The sequence below is a fragment of the Thunnus albacares genome, chromosome 13 (genome assembly GCF_914725855.1).
Source record: "Thunnus albacares chromosome 13, fThuAlb1.1, whole genome shotgun sequence".
In the NCBI taxonomy this organism is placed as follows: Eukaryota; Metazoa; Chordata; class Actinopteri; order Scombriformes; family Scombridae; genus Thunnus; species Thunnus albacares.
Genome location: NC_058118.1, coordinates 8,800,349 through 8,825,002, shown reverse-complemented (window position 1 = coordinate 8,825,002; position 24,654 = coordinate 8,800,349). Strand labels below are relative to the sequence as shown.

The 24,654-nt window shown below is 38.2% G+C and overlaps 1 long non-coding RNA gene across 1 annotated transcript; it reads left to right on the top strand.

Moving 5' to 3' along the window:
- Positions 1-22,089: 22,089 nt before the first annotated feature.
- LOC122994964 lies at positions 22,090-24,391 on the top strand. Its single transcript, XR_006406695.1, has 3 exons — positions 22,090-22,175; positions 22,445-22,489; positions 24,224-24,391. It is a non-coding gene; the product is annotated as an uncharacterized LOC122994964 (long non-coding RNA).
- Positions 24,392-24,654: the final 263 nt, after the last annotated feature.

Here is a 24,654-nt window from a genome sequence, read left to right as displayed (position 1 = left end):
TGTGATTTTCAAATTTATGCCAATAAACAACTGCATAATAGTCAGATCTGCTTAAGCTATTGAACATGTCTCAGATAAACTGAATGCACTGACTGAATGCACACACTACAGCTGTCATATTCAAAGAAATGATATCAAAATACATACATTGATTACACAATATATTATCTGTAAAGTATATTTTGCCAGTATGTTCCTCTCAGCTAACACGATGTATCAACAAAATGCTCCAAAAATCTATTTTCTTAGAGTATTTCTGTTCTTATGATCATCATGTACTTTGCAGTAATCAGAACTCAATTTTCCACCTTTAGAATACAATTTTATCTTGGGAGCACTTTGACATAAGTAATTTGTTTGAGGCACAGCTATAATTTTCTTAACTACTCTCACTGAACCATGAGAGACTGTTTGTTACAATGCTGGAAGACACAGACAGATGATATGCAACCTGCTCTGCCTCCTCCGTTCTTTCACTGCATCCCCTCTGGCTACTTCAACAACAAGCCAACATGCAAGGATGGTGGGAAAGGGGCCATTTTCACTTTAGTCCTCTGACAGAGTCACAGACCTTGAGCTGGCACATTTTATTATTAAGCTACAAACATCATGCTTCTTCACCAAACCACATGTAAAAATTGAAAATAAATAATTAAAACTAGACAAACGTTCTGTGCATAAATAATGTTGTTTCTACTGTGCAGTGTATTAAATCAGCAATAGCTACAAGTTACTTACTACATCAAAAAATGTATAGAAAATTGAACATTTTTAATTTGTTTTAACTTTCTGTTAAATGAAACAGTGAGTGCTGCAGGAGTAGGTGTCAGTTTTCCCAGAGAAAATCGAACATATTTTTTCTTTCTCTCATTTCTTCTCTCTGTTTTATTGCAATCACGGTTATTTGGCATGAATATATGTTCTTTAACACTTTAGTGGATATTTTTGTACTATTCAGTGCTTCTTTTTTCAGACAACAGCTATTCACTCATGATATGAATCTCATTTTGGCAGAGATGCAGTAGCTTTGCATGATTGGCTGTATTGCTGTCCTCTCACACTCCCACAGACATGCATTTGATTTGTCACCAGCATCCAAAGTCTTATCTAAACACTGCAAAGAATCTCTGAGTAAATGTTCCCCGTTGGCACACTTCAGCAGCACAGAAACCAGCTATTCTGCAAAAGGATCCTTTAAGTACCTTTTTTTTTCACGGAGGGAGATTAGAATGCACTGCAAAATAAAGAGAATAAATGATGTGAAGATGACTTGGCACATAAAAACATGCAGGCCATGGTACATTATTACCATATGATAAGACGACCGTAGGAAGTTTTCATTCAATCCTTTCTTGTGAGAGGAGAATGAAAGAAAACAGGCAAAACTTAACTAATTGGCTTCAGAAGTTGCAGCTTTCTCGCCCTCCATTTCTAGGCTGAGTTGGAGAAACCTGCCATGCTTGTCAAATCTTCTTCACTGTTACTGTGATGGCCAAAGAGAGCAAAAGTGGCCTCCATCTCATAAGAGTAGGGAAGGGAAATACAGGTTTAGTCAAGTGTGAAAGAACACCTCGTTATGAAAGTGAAATATGTCATATTGGCAGATACCAAATTGACGTTTTTAAAATTCAATTTTTCCAATTCACTACATTGTTAAACAATTGTGAACTTTCTAAATCACTAATTATGTTAACAAGGAAGAGTCTGACGTCATAATAATGTGAGCTCATTTTCTAACTCTCCATCACAGATGATGTACAGTAATACAACAATCTTTCAGGTAAGCAAAGCTTTAAAATGTGAAATATCTGCTGTCCTCAACCCCTGCAACTGCTCCTGATAATAAACTCCTGTCTCATAAGAGGTGATGATACAAATTACAGTAAAGGTGACAAAATTTGCATTCAATAAGAAATGTGTCCCCTGGCAGTGTGTCATACACATAAAAAGATCTGATTTACTGTGGAATCAATGTAAGCAAAGGTTTGAGATAAGATCAAATGACTATGATCTCTGTGGAGAGATTACCTGCAATAGGCTGCATTTCTTTTCTACTCATGAAAGAATTTAAATAGGAAAATAATAAGGGATATAACCACCCAGAAATCTAAATTCTGTCAAACTATTCTATTGCCTAATAATTAGAATAAAAGACAGAGACATCACTCAGAGCCTGTGTAGTATACTGAATATACTGTATAGTGTATGTGTTAATATGTCAAACACCCGGATTCTTTCTTGATTAAGGGGTACCCTTCACTTCTCCAGGAATTTCTAGGATCATACTATGTTGGTGTGCATTACTGTGTCCGGGTTTGTTTAACACAGTATATATCAGCCTAATTAGATCCAGAAATGCTGAGGATGGTGGACCAATAAAGAGGCTTTGAGGCTTAAGGATGCATCTGAATGAGATTATTGAGAGAGAAAAGATGTTAATATGAAATAAAAATACAACGTAGGCAGAAACTGTTCTATACTATAACCATAAGTAAAGAATATAAATGCAATGCCAGTGTTTACAGATCAAGGCTGACAATCATCTGACCTCCAATGTTATTGTTAAAACAGCAAGGTTTTTTTTTTTTACTGCATCATCTTAAACACCTATTTCTAGTTGTGTCTCTTCTGCATTATCTTCTCAATGTGGGAAACGTCTGTCTTATTCTCGCTTTCTATGCACAGAGCATGTGTTTGCATTTAAAGACATTTTGCTCATTTCACAAAAACTTTCGAGCTGGATAAGAAGACAAGTGAATCCAAACAGCAAGCGGTAATCCCCGTAAACAATAGCAGGTATTGTGGTGAGATCTCTCTAAACTCACATTTCATCACTGTTTTAAGAGTTCCTTAAACACTGTGTAATGAGTTATCATTACTGGATTGCACTGTCGCCAGGCACACACAACTTGGAAAATTCTGGTCTACATTTCCAGAGATACTTGTAATCAACTGAGTCCTGATTTCCCAAAACTGATTAGCTGCTGCCATTCAGCATTTGGCAAGCACTGTCCCCAACTGTTCAACATTCAGAGCTGTAGCTCCATTTTTGTGAATTTGTCCTCAGACATACTATAATGACTCCAAATGTTTTTAAGAAAGTTCTATCATACTAAGTTATCCTTGGGGAAATAGGCAGCACAAATACATAAGCAAGAATGTAAGTTAGGCTCATTAAGCAGCACAAAATCAAGCCATCTTCAGTCTTCAATAAATGCTTTGGGAGGAAATGTAAAGCTAAAATTCTGCACTTGGCAGGCAGACTGCATCACTTTCCTGAGATACTTGCTGCTCAGTAGGAGATAAACAGCCAAGCTAGAGGATGTAAGCAGGTGCTGCAGCCTAACATTACATCCTAGCCACAGCTACCCCCAACCATGCCCCCTATACCTCCACAGCATGAAGCACTAACCTCAAGAGATTGATGTCATCACAAATTTGAAGTGCACCTCAGCCAAATTAACAACCAAAAGTGTGCTCAGAGAGCCTCTGTGCAAGATTTATATTGAATTTCAGGCACATGCACAGTGCTGAAATATAGCTTCTTTGATGAAAATAATGTTTCTTTAAAAATAAGAAATATAAAAACGGTCAAATTAAAACATCACTGACATAGGAACCCAATATCAAAGCTCTTGTGACCTAGTAGTTTGAATCGCGTGTTTGCTTTCAGAAGATATGCATGTTGCAACATGTACATGAAAGCTATAAATGCAATTGTCAAACAAAGGTGGTACACAGTTGCAGAAGCAACTCTTTGACTATGTAATTCACATGCAATGGCAATTTGTGCACATTAATATTTGATACATACATCTTCTTATCTGAAGGAACAGTATCCTCTGTTAGTCCAGAGCACCAAATAGAATGTGCAGTAGTTACAGAAACATTAACCTTCATCTTGTCTTGTTGTAGTTAAAAAAGTACTTTTGCAGTAATATGTTTTTCCATAACCTTCTTATGAATAGATAGTCTACAGTATATGAAAAATGAAGAATATGAAAAATGTTCTGTTCTATATTCCATGGCCAAGCAAACATAAATAAGACTGAAGTCATCATAACGGTGCACATATGTGTGCACAGTATGTGCAGTAAGAGTAAATCAGGCTCATCACCATAGAGTCAATCATAAAGTGTGCATGTGTACAGTTAAAATTAAAAGCAAAGTTACATGGCTGGCTGGCTTGCCATTTAGGGCAACAATATTTATGAGAAACTGTGAGTGTTAATAACCCAAATGTCATGTCCTCTCAATACACTTACTTACTTAAAGAATTGCATATCATGTAATATTGAAAGAAAAATACATTTTACCTTCACTCTGTTGTTGTGCAGACAACAGTGGAAAAACTATGGAGAAGATTAGATGTGATGCTTGAGTTTCCCTCATTGAACAGATCTGCGTCCCATATGTCTAGGCCAACAAAAGAGAGACCTCCTGAGAGGCAACCACGAGATGTTGAGCGAGGCAAATCTTAAACATCTAAAGGAATAGGCACAGTTCCAAAAACAGCTTTAGAGTCGCAGAGAAGAAGTAAACAAGCAAGAAACCCCGATTGGATGGGAACCAAGGTGAGAGGTGTGTTGAAGGAGCAGTTGAGGGAGACAGTGATATTCAATAACGGATTTTCTAATTTACTAAAAGCGTAAATGCAGGGGAAAAGAGGAATTGAGTTTATTTAGTTGGGTGCAGAAAGAAAAGGGAGAGACTAAGACCTTTATTTGACGAGTACTAGACACGCGAGGTGAGGGGAAGAATGAGAGACCTTTAATTAGACAAGATTGACAGCGAGAGGTTGTGAAGTCTAATTAGGTGTGTTTGAAAAAAACGCTTTTGAAAGTGAGATCACTCAACTGAATAAGAGACTTCGTTATAGCTGAAACGAAACAGAGAAAGTAAGAGATGGATGGTGTATCTTTTAAATCACTATGGGCAACATTTCAGATAACAATTGATGAGTTCTTTTGTCTGTTTCATGAGCAGATAAATTTCCTGTCAATTTAATTTTCATAATACTGAGGGCTATAATTTCATACCAGAGCAGATCAAGCTCATAACCTTGTAAAGTGACAGTGTCACTGGGCACAAGCAGGTATTTTCCTGCCTGCACCCATTTGGTAATTTCATGGTTCTCCATGACATCACTGGTAACCATATGTGAGGGGTTAGAACACTAAAGGGAAATGTCAATACAAATCAGGCAATTTGGCATCGAAAATTATGCTGTGCACTACTGTCAGATGTCTCAGCACAATGAATGACTTTTTGTCCTTTTTATAGCTTCAGCTGGGAAACGCATAATGTAGAGGTCTGAAAAATAAATTCTTATCAACAAGACTAAGTCTACACAGGGGCGTTTCTAGGAGTTGACAAGGTCTGGGGCTAAGCCCAGACCATCTGGGGCTGTGGTGTGTGTGTGCAGAGCCAAATTCTTTTTGGGTGGTCCCTGCTGTTCTGCCTGGATCACTACTGCCTAAATTTCATTTAATTTTACTGCATTTCCTGTATGACTACTGCAAACATTACCTTTCATTTGAAATTTAATTTTTAATAATAATGTTAAGATAATTGCTCTGGATAAAATAGGTATCTGCAGGGCAGCTGGGAATTCTCAAACCTATGGCACCAGTGTTTAATTGCTCCTTTACTTTTTTAGTCTGTTTTTACATTTTTATTTGACTGCTGTAATATTGAGCACACTATAAAAACTAATTTTGCCCATAAGTCATGATAGGTAGCTAACCTAGCTTTTAGTAATAATATTGATGTTTTAACAAGTAGCTAACATTAGTCTTAAGCCCTATTCAGATGGGATTGGTTTTACAGGGTGATGTCAAATAATTTTGTTTATCGCAGATGTCCCCACTACCTCAGTGATAATTACAGAGCAAATTACCAACTGCTTTTCATCCAATAAATTTTGAATGGAGACCTATATATGGAAATTATAGGCGTTTTCCTAAAAGTTTTGTCTGCTATCAAATACCATAAGCACTATTTGATTCACTTAACTGTCATCTATTTTTATGTTGAATTCTCACGGAGCACAGTAATGTGGCTTTCACTGTAACATCCGTTCACATCGCTGAATACTGCTTCAACACTCTGCTGGTATTTGAATATTTGAACAGTTAATGCTCACTCTACACAGGATGCCTTACAAAACCTTCCAGTTTGCCTGCTAGTAGTCTGTCATCAGATGTTAAAAAAGAGAGAGAGAGAGAGACAGAGAAGCATCACAAGCTGCTGAGGTGGGTGACTGTCCTGACAGCTTTAGGTAGCCACTCCAATCTGTAATATTTGAGAGAAATTACAGAGATTCTAATCCCGACCGAATGGGTACATGAAATTATCCTATGACAGTAATTAAGTCCCTCAACCTGTCAGTCGCAGTTTGCTTCAAAAATCAAGCATCAGGTTGAGTCTAATAACTTGGTCAGTACAGAACACACAGACATGATTCAGACAATGTTGGATACAGGAGAATCTCACCTTTTAGATATGTATTACAGCACATAGTCTGGAACAACAAAATATTTAACAAATTTACTTGACAAGTTTGAGAGGAAAGAAATGTTTAAGTCTGTGTAAAACAATTATAAATATGTGTTCTGAGTTTGTCACATCTCAGAAAAATGTGTTTTTAACCCAGCCAAATTTGAATGATTGAAAAAATCACCAAACATATGAGCCTCAAAATCATGGAAAAATAAGCAGTATTCTCTGCTCTGAAACGCTGGGGGTGTGTCTGCTGAAAGTACGGCCCAAATGCACAGCCTCTGAGTTAACAACGCTCATACTAAACTCCTGTATAAAAATACACAATTTAAAATAAGCCTTGTTTGTGGGTGTATGGCAAGCAGCATGGATATCTTAAAAATAAAGAAACATTAAAAGCCACTGTTTATTTTGGCACATACTTTGTAGGTAAATGTGGACTTGTTTCTGTAAAAATGTAACTTAAATGACTGGTTAACAAGCGATCCATCATCAATCATTGTTATGTTAAATTGTCATTTGGAAATGGAGTTTTTGGAATTAAGGACTATGTTTTTTCCAGATACAGGCAGACTGCACCAGCTGGAGAGTTCCCCTCACTCCTGCTCATGCTGTCTCTAGGTTCATAATTTTGGGAGGATAAGCCACGTTCCTTTGAGTCGCTCCATCTCCTCCTCTCCTCTTTTTTTTCACAAGTATTTGATGTCTCTAAAAATTTGTAAAATATGTATCTTGACTTGTTAAACCAGTGTAAATGTATTATTATGGTTTGATTGCTAGAAACATTCTTAATAGGTGTTTATATGGTTAATCAATATTGCAGTTTCTAAGTGTTTTCCCATTGGTTTTCATGATGTTTCACTGATGACAGAAATGAGTGAGTATCCAATTTGCAGGCATGTAGCTTTCAAATATTCAATAGGAAAAATTATTCCCCTTTAAGTTGAAGGCCAGTTTTCTCTTCACACAAAGAAATTAATAAGTAATCAAGGTGTTCCCTCCAAAAGAGCACCAAGGCTCCTTTTTCTTCCAAAACACCCCCCTAGACTATAAAGTTTACAACTCTTTGTCTGGCTTGTCTTCTTTTGCTTCTTCACTTCTCTGTTCCTCTCGGCCTTGACAGCTGTCAGTCATGGCCCATTCATTGCGTTTTGGGTGTCCTTTTTTTTTTATTTTTCTTCCGAGGGCTGAAAGCCCAAGAAAAGAAATTCTCAACTAAGGAGAAAGACTGACAAAGAAGCCATAGACCAAGTACCATTAGCCATTGCACAACTTTTGCCATATGAATAATATAGTATTTTTGTAATCTCCTATTTTTTTATTTTTTTCATGTAGTGAAAGTTTTTGGTTAGTTAGAGCTCCTGCATCCAAACTCTGCAGCCTGCCATGGAACACAACAAAGCTGGAAAACACACTGTGTTCCTGCTGTTTGGCCTCAGCTGAGTCTGAGACTGGATCCACCCTCCTGGGATGCAGTGAACCAAAGTGCTTCACTGAACCTGCTGCAGCGGTTCTCATCTTGCTGTCACCCTGGCGACCTGAGGATCACTGAGTCTGCTTTGCTTTCTCCAGCGTTTTCCGGGAAGTTTGCCTCATCATCAGCCCTTCATCACCACAGAAACAATAGGAAAACCATCTGCCATGCTTCTGTCTCAGTGTTGATGCAAAGAGCTATCCAAAATTAAATTTTTATTGGCTTTAGTTAGAGTTAATTACTTAATTATAATTGCACTTTTGACTCATTTTTGATAACATTCATTTATTAATCCATTCATTGTTGGCAGTAACTTAATTTAATTTACTTATTCATTCATTCATCCATTCTAGTTGTATATATGGTTAGTGGTACTAACCATATATACAACTGGTGGTACCCTTGGTAGTTTAATAAATATCTTGATTTATCACCATGTCGTTGTATTTGTGTATTCCTTTAAAACAGACATGGAGATCCCTGTACTCAGAGTTCACAACTTTCAGATATGAGACTGATTAGTTTGATTTTGTTATTTTCCTCCTAATTAATTAATTAATATTAATTAATATTAATTAATAATTATAATTTTAAGAGTACAAAATATTGATTTCCAAGTGTAGTCTAGTCCCTACAATTGTAGCCATTGCCATTATACTGACATGAGATTTTATCTTTTTGGCTTCTTCATGAATGAGATAGATATGTGAGTTTGCACTTACGTCACAAGAAATTATTGAAGAATCCTCGAACACCACAGAACCAGTCATGGTCCCTATGGAAGAATATTAGCGCTCCCCTGCATTTACAACAATTGTGTGTGCTATTTCCAGTCACAAAAATCTCTCACAAAAATCTCTCCAAACACATGGGAGACAACATGGATTTAGCAGCAGTAAACCAGTGAACTTGAGAATAAGATGCCATTTATGTGACTTTGAAGAACCTGCAGACATTAAACTATACTTTCGTCATTTTGGCACGCATTTGACAATTAAGGAAACTGTCATTTGGACATATAGGCTATTCGTTGTGCTTTTAAATCAAGTGTTAACTCCAGTTTTACATCACACAAAAGTTGATATCATAACTCTAACTCTTTACAAGATTTTAAGGCAGAGCCCTCAGAACACTCAGAAGATCATGTTTTAGATACTGCTGCACAAATAGCCAATACTAATACTCACTCAGCAGATAGAAATTGTGTTGGCTTCCAGTCAGATGATGACAAAGACTCACATCTTTGCTTCTATGCATGCAAGCAGTCTTTCATGTACGGGTGGGCAATATGGCAAAAATATCATATTGTGTTTGTTTTTTTTCCAGGCAGGATCTCGAGCCACGATCCTATTGCGGTTCTTTTTCATGTTGGTTTTTAAGACTGTTTTGCAAGTTACTGAATAGAACACAAGATTCAAGATTAAAAAAACTTTATTGTCTATCACATCATAGAAATTTGTTTAGCTTAGGGGCTCACAAACAACATAAAAACATACACCCATGAAAGACTCACATAAAATTACATTAAAACACAAACAATTTGATAAATAAATAGCAGCAGCTGTGCAAGGCTGCATTATAAAGTAGTGACAGTCTATTTGGCCTTGTTTAAAATGGATATTGCAGTGGAAAACAAAACTAACAGTTCAACCAAACTAATGTCACATCTGAAAAGCAAATAGTTGATGTGTAGAAGCGTTAACGCATTGTTTCAGATAACTAGCTGTATGTGCACTGTTAAAAAAGGCACCAACACAATAGACCAGAGCTGACATTACACTAGCTTGCAGCATGACAGAAGTTAACGCTACCAGTTAGCGGGTGACCTAACCACTAAACAGCGTTTACCTGCAGTCCAGTTTAACATGATGTGCAGCAGGTGAGCCTCCCAGCAGGACATCGAAACTGCTGTAAATTTCACAAAAATGCTACCAAGCATCAAATCTGAGTGAACTGGTGAGCTGGTGACGTGACGATGCTCAGCATTCACCATTAAAAACCAACAATTTGGGCTCCTGATGTGAACCGTACAGATAGTTTGCTCCGCTGTGAGCTTGTTTTTACCCAAAATCCTTATCGCTGAGGGTCATTTTCTCCAGCAGATTGGAGATGTGGTACAAGGTGCTCGCCATGTCAGCGCTAATACCCATTAGTTTCCTGCTAGCAGACTGTGCTGTGCTGAACTGATACAATGTGCACTGTAGCACAACACTAACGATCTCTCTATAAAGGCAGATTGTAGAGACATTTTAATCGTTCACGATCTAATATCGTCAAATCACACACCCCTACAGTCATGTATCAAAGTTAGCTACACAAGAAATAATGAATTTCATGAAATTGCTATTTTAGCTGAACTTTCAAAAAACACTGTTGAAGTGGCTCCTACAGAGCATAACTCAAGATGCCACACTGAAGTTAGTAATTGAGACCTTCCAGAAAACCAATCCTCTTAGCTGTCTTTTTAGAGAGTGGTTCTCTTGGAACTGAATACAAAAGGCAGTTATTTTACAAGGAAAGATTCAATGTTATTGAGCCAGTTGAATATTTTTAAGATGGTCTGCACAAAAAAAACTTTCAATTGTATTGCCAAAATAACTGAAAAGGGGTAACGTAATTGACAAAATCCTAGAACAGTCAAATGTAAAATCTCAGTCTGGTCAATATAGCCTAAATCATTTTGTGATGGGCTATACTTCAAAGATAATCCACTTCCTTCAGGGGAAGAGTTAGGTATTTCTCTAGAATTATATATTGATGAATCTGAAATACGCAACCCTTTGGGAACTTCAAGAAAGAAACATAAAGATACTGCTATTTATTGGGTATTTGCAGATTTGCTTGTCAGATACAGATCAGCCTTATTCATTATATACCTTGCAGTGCTGAGCAATATGATGTGAAGACTTTTGGTTATGAACCAATTGGTGAACCACTTCTTAGGGAGCTTTGTATACTTGAAAACCAGGGATTTTACATTGATAGGTTGGGTACCTGCATCAAAGGCACAGTCCTCTATGTGTCATCAGACAATCTAGGAGCTCATTCTTTGGCTGGGTTTCAAGAGACATTTTATGTTGATAAATTTTGTAGATTCTGCTTAGCCAGCCATGATGCTATTCAGAGTGTCTCTGTGAGGGATGGTTTGTTTCCACTGAGAACAAAAATATTGCACACTGAAGCTGTTCAGAGAGTAAAAGAGAACGAGGGTCTTGTTGATAGAGTGAAACGTGACTGTGTCCAACACAAACAAACCTACTTTCACTGTGTAACAGGTTTTCCACTGGACTTCTTACGTGACTTATTGGAAGGAATAGTACCCGTGGAGTTGTGTTTGTGTTTAAAGACACTGATTTACAAGAATGACTTTACCTTAGAGGAAATGAATACTGCCATTCAGCGTGTTCCTCATACATTCTCAGACAGGCCACAGACAATTCCAAAGCCCTTAAGATTAAAAGAAATGGGTTGGTGGGGACAGCTATGACAATTGGTCACTTTTGAGACTGCTACCCTTTCTTACTGGCAATAAAATACCTGAGAATGACATGACTTGGGGTATCATCTTTGTCTTCCTACACAGAACTCAATACACACAATGTTTTTTATCAACTGGAAGCACAAGTGGACTTCCTGATTTTGGGGAAATTGTTAATGTGCTAATTGTTGAAAACAGGCCCTGTTGTGGAACCATACAAGCTTGGTGAATGAAGCACTTGAGATGTTATAAGGTCTGCAAAAATCTCTCTGCAAAACTGCTTGTAGTCCAACCAGATGAGCTCAACGACTACGTCCCCCACATGGTTCGAGACATTCTTCTGGTTTCTCCTAAAGCATTTCTGCTGCATTCAGGTGGGTTAACTGCAGAGTTAAATAAGCACCTCTCTTCCACATTATGACCTTTTTAAATGTATGGCTACTGGATTGGATTGCATTGTAGGGTGTTTCTTTTGTTTTGTCCACCCCCGGTATCTTGTTTCAACTAAGTCTTGCCATTACCTTTACATGTTTGGTCATTCTCTTAAGAGGTATTGACAACTAATCCAAGTGTCATATCTTTAATCTCAAACTGCAGTTACTGTTGCAGTTAATGAAATAAATACTTATTTTATTATCCCAGTGCCCAACATGCTGCTGCAAGTTATTCTCAACAAAGATGACATTAGGACAATCCAGATTGATAATTGGCCAGAGACTCCTGATGAGTTTCATTAATTCTTGAAATGTAAGTTGTGAAGGAGAACTGCAGTATGGCTGTGAGATGAGCCAGACAAAACACCATTATTTCCTATGGCTGCAATGTGGCTCACCTTTCTGCACAGATCGAGCTGAAAAAAGTTTGCGTCTTCTGTTTTCTTTTTTATTTCCTATAGATTGAAGCTGAATTCACTCGGATCACTTCAGCTGACCTGAGAGGGCCTTTTTTTTCTGGGCTGGAACAGCATTTTCCTTGATTACTGCAGATAAAAAAATGTCCTAAGCATGCTTGATGATGATGTAAGTATTTTAACTTAGGGGTGCACCAAAGTATTGATCAATTATAAATTTTGGCCGATACTCACTCTCAAGTTTAATAACGGTGATGTCTAATTTGACTGATGCCCAGGGCCGCTGCTAACCATTTGAATGCCCTAAGCATAATTGGTCATGGGGGTCCAGTTTTCTCTTTTTCCGTTTTTCAGCTTTTTTTTCAGAAATTCATGTTGTCTCTTACTTGCCATTATGCCTCATTCAGGGGCGGAGCTAGACTCTCAGCACAGAGGGGGCGAAGCATTCTAAGGGGCCTTTCTTAAAACAGTCATTTTAAAATGCGCAACTGTAAAATAGGTGATTTTTATTGAGCCATGCAAGCCTAAGTCACAGGAAACATACAGTGAAGCCACTTTGAGACAAGCTTGTTCTGAAGAACAAAAAAGAAAACAGGTTGCCAGCCGCGTTCGAATGTTTCAGCACTGAGGACAGCATGTGGTGCTCTACATACACCGACTGACCAACAGTTCAGCACCACCACCAACAGATAGCGACAAACCAGGTGCTCTGTCTCCATACCATGTCTTTCTAACACGGGAATAACATAAACATAAAATAGACACAGCGGTCTACAACAATACAAGGCCTATTCGAATATAAAGTGTCTACAACACCACAGGCAGTGACACAGACAGGTGCTGAGATGCGGTAAACATGGAGTTAAACGACACATTAATCTAACATTATGACTGATTTCTTCATAACCAATTTTTAAGTTAATAAAGATTAATTATGGATGTTTTACTTACCAATTGTTGTCCCTGCTTAGACTGCTGAAGTTTAGTGTAACGTTAGTCCATTTGTGTATTTCTCCATCCTCCATGGAACAAAATAATCCGAACAGTTTCACAAACTTTGTACATTTCACGGTCCCTTTTAAAAACTAGCTACATCCTCCTCTCCTTCATGGTGGCAAACCTGCAAACCACTTAGTCCTTAGTAGTGTTTATGTCCCGCTCAACACACAGCAAAGTGAGGTTGGATAGTTTGGCCTCATCCACACACGAACGCAAATAGCTCTTAATGTACCTCAGAAGGCTGAAACTTTGTCTGGCAAGTTTCATTCACCATAAACATAAAAAGACGCGAATATCTCATATTCTGGATAAAGTTTTCAGAGAAGTTAGACATAAACTTTGAATCGCTTCTGCGGTCTTCACTTCCCGCAGAGTTAACGAGCAGAAATACGGACAGCGCCACTCTGCCATTGCAACCCACACTGTGGTGGGAGGGGGGATTACACCCATAGTTATAAGAACTACCATAGAGAATGAATAGAAGAAGCTGAGAGAGTTAAATTCTCCTTTTCCTCCTGCACCTGCGGGGTCGAGCACTACGTCCCCAGAGGGCCCCAACTGAGCGTGGGCCCTGGGGCGGCCGCCCCCTCTGCCCCCACAGTCGCTCCGCTTATGGCTTCATTCAAAAACAGCTTGTTAAAGCCGGCGAATATGGCAACCTTCGGGCGAAGGCGGGTTGTAGGCTACAAGCGAACCGAAGCAAACTCCGAAGCGAACAGACGAGGGCTTTGAGGGTTATACCACTCTGAGGAAGGGGCGGGTGGGGCTCTTTTTATATATTAGGTAAAAACATCTAATTTGCCTGAATTGAGTGATATGGTACATACAATGAAAAAAAACAACGGTGGGCCTGTCCATAACTAATATATATATATATATATATATATATATATATATATATATATATATATATATATATATATATATATATATATATAATTTGTGTTAAAATGTAATAATGTGATAATTATCATGACATTTTTGTCAACCTTAATTTTGGGGGGCCCTGCCTGGTACTTGAGGCCCCACACGCTCTGTATACTCTGCGTATGCTGAGCGGTGGCACTGCCAATGCCATAGCCAATATTATTACACTAGATATCCCAGCATGTGAGATGTCATTTGTTTTACTTCTCTGCATGTATGAAGAATATTTTAGGGCAATGTCAATGGTGATTGTACACTTTCAACTTATACAACTACTGATGCTAACACGTAGTAGCATTGGTATCAGCATTAGAAGTTGTAGCAATTATAGTAGTGCTAATAGAACAATAACAATACAATCACAATTAGTCATTGTAATTGTACTGTTAGTCATAGCAGCAAACTCACACAGTGTTGTGCTTTCTTGCACTATTTCTCTTTCTCTCATTGTCTCACACTCAGTCACTCATTCATATACTTTCAGAGTATTCAGAGTACCATTTTGTGAGAGTGAATAGACTGTTGCTTGTTGAACATGAATTTTTTACATGAATTTAGATTTAACAATCTATGGATCAGCTATGCACCTTGCTTTAATAACCTCTGTTATTAAAGCGGGGTGTCCTCATGGCCATAATTACTAAGTGGCTGGTGGTTGTGTGGCTTTAATAGTGTACTCAACCAAATGAGAAGGGCCGTCATTCTGTGGGGCCTGCCATATTTCCTCCATGAAGATCCTTCAAAGTTCCACAGGACTGCAGAGGTAAGCTTGATTTTTGATGCTGAATGAATCAATGAAACTCGATCTGGAAAGGGGCAGCAAGGCAGGCTGTTTCATGAAGAAAGAAGACAGAGTCTTTTGAGTTGAGCTTGGTGCTCTTTTTCTTTTTTTTGACATATCTACTCTGTAACATTGAATAATAAATGCATTTATACATACAGTCAGACTTGAATCACCAGACTTCTGTGGACCAAAATCATCTTTTTTAAAATTGTTTTAAATTATTTTCAGACTGACACAACACCCTCTGGAGGGCCCTAGTGAGTATGGATTTGGTTGGTTGAGGTTGGACGGCATATGTGCCGATGTGTAATTATTATTTTGAATGACCTTTGCTACTGGTTAGAATATCATAATATCAACGCCAAACAACCACTTCAAAATGTATTTCTCCAGTATTTCTCCACATAAGCATACAAAACAATCAAGTCACGCAATGTGCCTTTTGACTGTGTTGTGGCCAAGAATACACAAAAAGTAGCCAGCTGTAAATGTTTTAATGTCCAGCTGTATGGCCGGCAGCCAGTGTTTGTGGAAAACCCAATTTTTCCCAATTTTATTCACCCTATCAGGTTTGGTTACCTTTTAACATTTCCTCTAGCACCACTCTCAACCAAATGTACAAACTCACTGATCTGACAATTCATTTTTTGTCTTGTCAGACAATAAAACAATCACAAATGATTATACAGTTATATTTATTTTTTCTGTCTTTGAGAAGGCCACAGACACGACAGCATGGCAAGGGAAATGAAAGTCAGCATCCTCCTGATAAAAGAAGGAGAGGATCTTGACTTCTCTGTTGTGCTGGAAGATGAGATCATTCTCCATGGCATCAACGACTACTGACATGCAGTAGCTATGTTAATGGGTCTGCTATATGCACTGAACATTTACTACCAGTATACCTTCAAAGTCATTCAGAAGGTTCTCATGAATAGCGGCAGTGAGCACTGCTCTGCAAGGGTTCACGGACAAAGGAATAGACTTCTTCAGAAAATTGTGTAGGAACTACACTGAGACAGGAGTTTTGTGAAAGCTGCCAATGATACACTGGTTTGGCATTATCCTACAGTTTTCTTTTAGTTCTGTTCCACTATTACAATATAACCCTATTCACTAACCACCACATTCTCAGTTCAGCAAATTTAAGAGCTTTTCCATAAGGGTGTAGGTTAACATTAGTCATAACTTTGTATTATTATTATTGTAACACTCAAAGTATTATGAATAGTTACCTGTGTTGTCTCTTCCTCTTGCTGGTCTGCTCCCTCCCTTCTTGGCAAAAAATTCTGTATATCCATCTATAAAGCAAAATACATTGAAATTGAATGCCCAGCACATGATAACCATTGAGCAACTATCAAACAAAGGTAGCATGATGTTACATACTTAAACACTTACATACCAGGAGCTGAATGATACAGCAGCTAAAGTTAGCTAGCTGGCTAATTATCAGATATATCCAGGCAACACTGTTACCCTACACTAATTAGCTTGTTGACATGTATCAGTAACGTTAGTTTAGCCATGTTCTCCAGTGAAAATTTAAGAATGCACCAGCAGGAAATATCACAGATATGTAGTTAGGGTTTGCTTAGCTACAATAGTCAATACACCAGTGGTTCTCAACTCTAGGGGCAGCACGGTCGCTAGTGGGACTTTTGTTTATACCGTGTCTTTTTATGTAGTGTTGTCACTGCTGTGTGAGCCTGACAGCCAACTGACAGCATGAAGCAGAAGCAGACCGGGGCAAAGGGGGCTCTTCTGCTCTCGTCGTGGTCTTACAATTGTTAATTGTTAAAGCTAAGCTTGCCAGTTAGCCAGCAGCCACTGTCTTTTTCATACCTTTTATTGTATTTCAATATTTACTGTAAGTGTATTGCAACTTTAGCAAGGGAAGTATTAATCTCGTTTTTCTAAGAGCATCTCTCCTGTAAAGAAATCCTTTAGTATTTTCTCTATCTTTGATGTAATATAGTAACACTAATTACCAGTGGCAACGCTATTTGATCAATTATTTTAAGTGCTACACTATTATGTGACATGTTAAATTAACTGTTTGCTTGACGCATGTTTCATTGGTTGAGTTTCTCAAGTAACATTACACACCACCACTTTCGCATAGCTGGCATGTCATGTTAAATTGGGGGATAGGAGAGGTTTCATGTTATAATCTAATCGGGATTATGCAGGACACTATCAACATGTATTTGAATGTATGAATTATGAAAGGGAGGCATTTCTATAATATTGCAAAATAGTGATATACAGGTTAGCTGTGGAGCCAACTGAAGCTTATATATATTAACAGGTCTTGAACAAGACCTAAATAGAAAGTGAATAAAAGCATTGACATTTTACATTGTTGCAAATACCCAAAGGTCTGGAACAAGACCCAAGTTCTGTGAAATGAACTACATGCGCAAACGGTCAACAGAACTGGACCCTATGCTTTAATGAAGTGCAAAATCTCTTGTGCGCAAGACTGCAACATAATATGAGTCATATAAAAACAGCAGCATATGACATGTCACTAAATCCAAATGTGAAACTCTCCATAGTGGGTTGACATACCAAATAATAATACATACATACATTAAGGCTTGCAATTTGTTGTACCAAGTGCAAGCATGCATTCCCAATCTAGAAAACAAACAAACAAACAAAAATCAACAGTCGTTCAGTTTCACAAAAAGACACCATTTATTTCTTAACTGACAGTAGATTCCAGCTAGGATTCTGGTCCAATAGTTTGGGGATCTTTTCGTGTTAACCACACTCCTCTGATTTCCAAAAGCCACTCATTTTGTGGCTGTCTGCTATCCATGGCATAGTCGATCTCTGGTAAAGAAAACAAGCTAGGGTTGTAGAATATCAATCAAACACAAGAGCCCTCTAACATCACATAACCAGCACAATATTTATCAAAATTACCTGCTTCAGAAACTAATAGAAATAGGAGTTTACACTATCATAATCTATTGGATAGATTGTTTTGTTTCCTCACTGGGTACTGTTTCTTCCCCTTCAGCCAGTGAACAGTGTTTACCCCTGGTCAATCAGCAACAATCACTGTCCCCCCTTATTAAAAGTCCTACAGTGACATCCCCTGTGCTGTACACCTTATAAACTGATCAGTGCAGGAGCCACTTAACTGGCATATGACACATCAATAGCATGACTCATCAACTACTATCCAGCTGCTTCAAGTCCCTGCCATTTTCTCCTGTCTGGGGTGTTTGATAAAGCCCAAAGACAATCTCCTGGCTTACACATTCCGGAGCTTCACAATGATTTCCACATTGATCTGGGATCAGCTCATGTTAACTAAGCTAGCATTAACTGAGCTTTGAGAACATTTGTTGCTATAGCTAATAACATTAATCCTAAACAAAAAACTCTTTGCTAAATAATGTTTACTATTGGACAATATCATCATATAAACTACCTCTCTCTCACATGCACACCATTCTGGCAGCAGGCTAAGCTAATGTTAGGTTATTGTCGTCGCAAGACTAACACTGACGCCGCATCTAACCTAGCCAACAGCTGCAATAAATAACTTCATTTTTAAATGTTTTTAATTTCATTTATTTGTGCATTAACATCATACCTTAAACTTTAGCTGCACTGAGCTGTTACCTACCTGCTGCTTCTGCTGTGCCATTGCTCATTTTCTTCTTGTTTTCTAATGAACTTTGTCTGACCTAAAATCCAAGAATCCTTGATCAAATCTTCATCCCATCTCCAACTGGACTGATGGTCCTCCATTGGACCATTGTGGGCTTAAGGGTTTAACTGGAGGCTCACATTGCACCCCCTCACGCCACACCCCCAGTCTACAGGCCACAGCCGGACCCTTCTCGCTAAAGCCCTGGAAGCCCAATGTTGATGACATTGATGAGTCTACAGCCAAACTAGCAGCTAGTTTTGCAGGTATTTGGTCATAACCAAAAATAACAAATTGAAATTTTGACATCATGGTGACACTAGATTTAAAGTTAATGTCTGTACCAAATGTCATGGCAATCTATTACTTGTCGAGACATTTTACACAAAACCATGAATGTGAACCTCATAGTAGCATAAGAGGAAAAGTCAGGAGACCACCAAAGTCAATATAGTTCATCCTCTGGGGACTGTGAATGTATGTACAGAAATTCATACATTCACTGTTGAGATATTTATGTCTGAACCAAAGTGGTTGACTGAATGACCGTCATTAACATCCACAGAGCCATGCCGCTAAGACTGTCATATTTATAATTTAATAGTGTTATATAATTTCTTAGTATATATATAAATATATAATATAATAATAATATAATAATATAATTAATTTACAGAAAAGTAAAACTTTTCTGGATTCCTAAACTGTTCAGTAAATTTAACTACCACTATTTTCCATTGAATATGTTGTCCAATATATGGATATTATTGACAATTACCAAAAAAATGTGATTAATCACATTATTTCTCAAAGCATAACACAGTCTTCTGGTGAAAGTCTTAATTGAAAAAACAAGGTTGGAAACTGCATTTGTACAGTATTGGTGGAGGCATTTGATTGTCTAATTGTGCATCATGCCTAGTATCTTCAGCAGTATATTAACCAGTTGAGTACACACTTAAACATGTGGTTTCCTTATTATCTGCACTAACTCCTGGGGTAAATATATATATAATATAATATATCTAACTAGAGGTAACTTTTCAAATGGAGCGTTCAGAGCAGGCTGATGCCCTGGCTTTTGATTTTCAGGCAGCATTTTTACATAAGTTCACCTCAGTTTGGAACCATTGTTATTACAAAAAGTATTGATTATAGGCACTTTAAATGTCCAGCTGACCATAAGTGCTGTCTGTACTGTCTCATGTGAAGACAAAGTATTGAGATGTGTCTTTACCTATTGATACTGGATGAGAATGGATTTTTTACTCCTACAGTCTTTTAAGCACAATCCCAAATTGGTAACTAAAACCATTATCAGTGGACTATCATATAGAGCAAGTGCTTTCCTCACTTGGTATTTTCTCTCAAAGTGAGTTTCAGTAGTTTTGAGGGAGTCCAATAGTGGTTAATGATTGTAAAGTGAATGAATCTAGTTCTCATCACCCTTGACAACATTTTGGAATTCTTATAAGTTGGACCAATCATTATCTGTAAATGAAACATTGAAATCTTTCCCATAGTGATTTTAAAGCGGTAGGTTTAATGAACTTGCACACTAAAAGAGACTAATATCTAGGCACCTCATGACCAAGTCTGAATATCTAACAGTTGATCAATATTTTTTTTTTCTCATGCAGCAGCAACATTCACCCAAGATATATTTTCTTGGAGACTACAAATTTGGAGATACCTCCATCACCGATTAACTAGCAGTTTGTATTCTTGACAGAGATTCTCAAAGGGCCTCAAGGTATTGCTGTCATATAGATCTCATAACTTTTTCACTAGAGACATCAACCCCATCAATATGTAAGCTACTACTTACCTCTCTCTCTCTGCATTTATAAAGCTGACTCATCCTGCCATGATCCCACTCTGCTCCCAAGGCTCCATTCAATATTGTGCACAGGGGTGTCCCACTCAACCTCATTTCACAAACACTGCTCACTCACTGCAGCCAAACTTCTCTCTACTTGTCTATTAGCATTTCACAGTCTGATCTGCTCAGGTACTTGGAAGGGCTCACGTTATTGAGGGAGGATATATCATATATGGATTTGCACACACTAGAACATCACCTAAATGTATAGAACAGACATTATTTCTGTCCCTCTCTCCGTTCAGGATTTATGAGCAAAACACATTGTTTCCACTGCATTAAATAAGTCTGCAACCAATTAATAAAATCAAACAGAAAATGGCTGCTGCGCCACACATATACTGCAATGTCCTTGAAACCAGTCATAAAGCACTGACTGTAGCACCAGAAATAAATTCCTGATCATAGGACCAGAAGTAAACAGCTGACTACACAACTGGAAACAAACAAGCAGCAATGAGACCAGAAATAAATGACTCACCCACAGAGCTGGAACTAAACTGGTGATCACAGGAGAGTAGATAGATGACCAATTATCAAGTGGTGAATAGGCAAAGCTCCAAGGGTTTGACATCTGTGAGCTGTGTGCATATCCCCTCAACAAGCCGGTGCCCTTTCAGCTGCCTCTTAAAGGACTTGGTCGCTGCGAAGCTGTCTACACTGACTGTCCCTGAGGAGATGGGTCAGTTCCTCCTAAAGGTTACATTCTGTCACTCCAGGGGAGGAGGGTCAGTTGTTCATGGAGATAACAATCAGCTGGTGATTACTGTACAGTAGGTGTATGTGTGTGTGTCAAGGGCATACATTTGCATATGGACAGTAGGGACATGTCCTTACCAATATTTTGGGAGGACAGAATTGTCCCTACCAATATTTGAACTAACTCATTTGCATTATCTTTGGAGTGAAGTCATATTAGAGAATTCCATGTGCCCTACCAGAGGCTACGTCTCCAAGATCACCACTTTAGGCATGCTAGCATTTGATTGGCTAAAAGGGAGGGGGGCTATCTGAAGGCTCACGTCACATGCAAATATTGTACTTATTGTGGGACATGGAGGAGGCAAGAACTGATCAGTGTGCTGACAACAGTAAGTTATCAGGGCTGTCAGTACATACCTCAAGCATGGGCAAAAATTTAGTCTTTCTTCTCAGACTTACTCCCCTTCCTCTATTGCTTGCACTGCACACCACGCATAATGTAATTTTGTCCATGCCAACATGTTTTGTACTTTGTAGATATCATGCCAGATGCCACCAGAATAGAGAAGAGACATTAGGAGCTTTTCATCACCCAGAGTGTAATAGAGTAATAGAGAGTATATAAATAATCAGTCAACTGATGTTAGTTAACCATGTTAGCTGGTGCTAACTAGCAAGCTAACTCTGGCTTCTGTCAACTGTAGGCTAGCAGTCAGGTTTCTATCAGGAGTAAACATGAAATGGGTGGATATCAAAATATGATTTGAATTTCAGTCTAGAAAACCCATGGAAATGTCACCATTAATGAACCATTTTGTATGCAGGAAACGCAGCAGTAGGCTACAGAAGTAGAGCAGACTGATGAGGAAACATCTTCACACATGCATCATGCATCTTCAGGGTTTCAGGTGAGGTCCTAATTATGAATTTTAGTTTGAAAGTATATGGAGACATCAGCATCAAAGTTAGTGTTAGGATGTTCAATAAATATAACCTTCGAAAGTCAACATATTTGGTCATGAGTTTATTTGGAAAAAAATCTTACATCAGAATAAGTTGGTTTCATAAGATCCTATTCACTCAATATTTAAAATTGCTGTAAAAAAAATGGGACCCCAAGTTTAACCATATGTTTGTAAGTATCTTATTTATCGATGCATAATTTTATTACACATAGGAAACTCAGGTTGAGGGAGAAGCAGCTGGACCTTCAGGGCTTCAAGTGAGGTCTTAAAATGATTCTGTGATCAAACACATGCTACCTATCTACTAAAGCTAGAAATCTCTGTATCTCTGTGTCTGTATGTCTTTCGTGTATCTCTTGATACATTCATCTGATCGACTCCACATTTGGTGGGTGTATGGCTGGAGAACAAAGGGAGTGCATTGTCGAATTTGGTGCAATTTGGACATGCATTACGTTTGATATTCATAAACTTTGAATAAACCAGTGATCAGTGAGCCTCTCTGCTCTGCAGGGGCAGGGCGGAGCTTCAGGGCTCTGCCAACTGACTCTTGCATGTCAGAGAGACCAGAAACGAGGCGTTATATGAGTCAGAGAAAAGTGCTCTAAAAAGAGAATTGTAGACAGTGAAAACAGAGCTTTTAATCAAGAATGGACACTCTTACTCTGTGTCTAGACAGAAAGCGTAGCATTAGCAGCACGTTTAGCAGATCTGACTACACAGGAGGTCTTTAGGTACGTTGTTGAGTGTAGGTCATAGGGATGTGCAGAGAGCCCAGTATTTGTATCTATATGTTTAGGCAGCAAAATTATTTATATTTGTATTTGTATTCAAATAAAAGTGGAAATAGGTGTAAAAATCTAGTTTTTGTTTTTATTATGCTTTTAATTTTAGGATATTTAAGTGTTTAAATAAGTGTTCATGAATAAACTATCTTACAAAGGAGGTCCCAAGGTCTCGAACTCAAGTCTCCCAGATCATAGATTACTGTTCTGACTACTGAGCTAAACCCAGTGCATTGCCAACATGCAGACAGACCTCTACTTATTTATACACTCATAATACAGAGACAGTGCAGCATGTAACGTGTAGAGAAGAACTTCAAAGGCGATTCTTGCTTTGAAAAGGAGAAGGAGGTTATGGAGAGTCCCTTGGGAGCACTTCATGCATGTCAGTGGCTCAGTTTTATCTCTGAGGAACACCCCTGATTCCAGGAGTGATCACAAAATAAGAAAATGTGCATCATGCAGCAGGTGGATGTGACTCCTTTCGTTGAGACCTGCTGATTAACAGCAGAGCAGAGGAGAGGGACTGAGATAGTGATGTAACTGACCTGCACACTAGTATTCAACATGTTTTTTTTTTTTCTTCCCGAAAACAAATAATTTTTAAAATATTTGTACAAAATAAAGGTTTGTAGAAAACCCACAATTTGTGCTTTGCTGAATAATGCATTTGTATTCAGGCACACCCCTAGTAGGTCACCCGCATTTTGGAAGTGCTCAGAGCCCAGTACACAATGAGTGTAGTGAACTGAAGGCACAAAAAATAGGAACGATCAAAGAGCCCAATATGATCAATCCACTTTATTTTAGGATGCACATTGTTTAATTTTAAATGCAGCCCTTATTTTACTGGAAATGAGAAAAGAACATGTATTTATTAATAGAGTAGGCTACTTATAATTTATAACATCTGTGTATAATAGATTGTTTGTTTTTTTTCATGTTGTTAGTGTATATACTATATTCATACTATGTTCATTTTTCTACACGTTGAAGTAGCAGCCAGAGGCCAAGCAATCGAGCCATTCAGAGCAGGCACGTTTTGAACAGACACTGCACTAGTTATGGATTAACTGTAAATTACCAACTTACATTCAATGTAACTATAGTCTACCTATTTTGATGTTAACTTAATTGTAAGTTATTACAACACAGGATGCAAAAGAATAATTGTTAATTGCTAATGTTGATTTGTTTTCCCTTTAGGAGACAGTCAGTGTGAGTGAGGATGATCCTGAAGCAAGTCAGTATAGGAGTGTAATGGACATGGAGAGTAAGCCATACCAGCCTGATCCAAAATTCATAGTAGGACAGCAACTTCCAAACAAGATGTTATGGTTTCAGGTGAACTGGTACAGTCAGTATCCATGGCTTCACTATAGTCCAACACTGAAAAAGGTTCTTTGTTTTGAATGTGTCAAAGCATACACCATAAAAAAGACTACTTTGGAAAAAAAGAATGACCCTGCCTTCTAAACAAAGGGTTTCAATAATTGGAAGAATGCCACAGGTAGCTTTAGTCGCCACCAAGCCAGCAAAGCACACCATCATGCAGTACAATTAATGCACAGGAGCAAACTCCAGTTCCCACACAAATATCAAGTGCATCGGAAGAGGCGAGGCACTGTCTGGAGGAA